This window comes from Malurus melanocephalus, unplaced genomic scaffold (genome assembly GCF_030028575.1).
Source record: "Malurus melanocephalus ecotype Western Australia unplaced genomic scaffold, MMel_1.1 scaffold_175, whole genome shotgun sequence".
Classification (NCBI taxonomy): domain Eukaryota; kingdom Metazoa; phylum Chordata; class Aves; order Passeriformes; family Maluridae; genus Malurus; species Malurus melanocephalus.
Window position 1 is genome coordinate 1,172,252 of NW_026623407.1, and position 1,980 is coordinate 1,174,231.

Here is a 1,980-nt window from a genome sequence, read left to right on the forward strand (position 1 = left end):
AAAAAAAAAAAAAAAAAAAAGAGAGGTGGCATAAGGGGTAGAGATATTTCAAAGGGAGCAGGATTTTCACTAAGTCAGTTGCCTTTAAGGACAGTAATTTCATGCTGGCATACACTTGAGAGATTTAGAAATCCAGGTCAGTAATGCTCAACAGCATCCTTTTGGTAAACAATAAAGACATGAGCTCGTTTGTCAGCAAGCGCAGGGACCAGCAGCAAGGCTATCAAAATGTGAATGTGTCAGTCTGGCTGYGGCAAATAACACAGGGAAATGGAATTTGGGCAGCTAAAAATAACTTTTGGCATGCTGGCTGGGCTCTTATGAGTCCAGCTACAAGGCAGCGAGCATTTATGGGATGATAAACAGCAAAATACTCCTGCTGCAGTCACGGTTTGGGATGCAGCTGACACAATAAAGGCACAGGCTCTGGGACTAAATTGGCTTTTCCAGGAGCAGGACCTGCTGCCCAGGGTTCCTCTGAGCTGGGATACTGGGCAGGCTCCACACAGCCAGCTGCTGCACCACAGAACATCAGCTGCTTCCAGAAAACCTTCCTTTTCCCTTCAAAAGGGAAATGCATTTTTTAGGAATAGTACAGCTTTGTGGGAACACACTAAGCAGCTCCCAAAACTTGTCCCACCACAGCCAGCACCATCTGAAAGATAAACCCTGGCTGCAGGGCCAAGGGAGATTCAGGATTTTACCAATTTACCAATCTGTTCAGGATTGTCTTGGCCTCGGGACCCCTTCAGGATGGGCAGGTGTGAGGAGGACAGACATGAGAGCTGCAGGTACTGCTCTGGTGTGGCTGCAGAAAGGGGGAAAATTCAGCCCTGGGCATCTCACAGCCAGGACTGCGTGGGGAAMTCACCCCAGGGCTCCTGCCTGGAGCAGGCACRGGTTTTCCTCAGCTGCCAAATGSCTCAAAGGAAGRAAAAATTGTTTCTCAAAAARGTGGTGGCATAGAGAGCTCRGGAGTTTKGTTAGGAGTTATTTCAGTGCTCCTTTAGCCCTTTGCCTGCCTGTGCTWCACACCAGAGAGAAGCTCTGGCTCTCTGTGCCTGGGGAAGGATCCCAGTGAAGGGATCCCTGATTTTCCAGGACACCAGGTCTCAAAGGTCTGGACTAGAAAAGTTACTCAGAGTGAGATCCAGATCCATGTTCTGTTATACCATAGGGACATAGAGTGTTTTCAGCGCAAGATGTAAAAATCTTAAAGAAGAAAATGAAAATGCAAAAAGACACCCCTGGGAAATCCTCCCCCATCTGCCAGTGTGTTCTAATCAGCCTTTCAGCTGGTTTAATTCCTCAGGGATTCCACCTGGCTTGTTACACCATCCCACCTGGCAGAAGGGCTGTCCTGCCAGCAAGCACCGAGCTCTCCGTAGTTCCAGACCCTTCCCTCACCTGTGASAGAATTGTGCAGAGATTTTCCTTCAGATTCAGGACTGCTGGCAACCAACCCAAAGATGGGTATTCACTGACTTATGTTTGATTTATGGGCAGGTCCAGGGAGCAGGAAAAGAATTGTACTCCAGTGAGATTAAGGAAGAAAAAAGAACAAAAAAAGCAAGCAGGGTTTGTTTCACTCTTACCAGCAAATCTCTGTGTAAGAAGCTGAAGAATTTCACATAATTAATTTAAGTCTTGGTGAGCTGCTGGATGTTGCTTGGGAAAGGCAAGTTTGTGCTCAGTTTTCCTGAAGGCTAAGTTTGTTTGGGAGCTCATTTATACCTGTCTTCAGGCTCTTTTTAGGGAAGTCTTTCAAAATGTTGATAGCACACGTATAACAGTCATCACCTGTTCCGATTTCTCATCTATTTTAAGGGTTTTCTCTAAATATGGGCTGCTAGATTTGGCTCATAGGTTGGAGCACATCTGCACCAGTGGGTAGGAACTATAAGTTTAAATTTATAGGGCATGGCAGCTGGTGCTGTGGAGCTGACCTCCWTGTTATATTTCAGGATTTTCTTTGAGCCA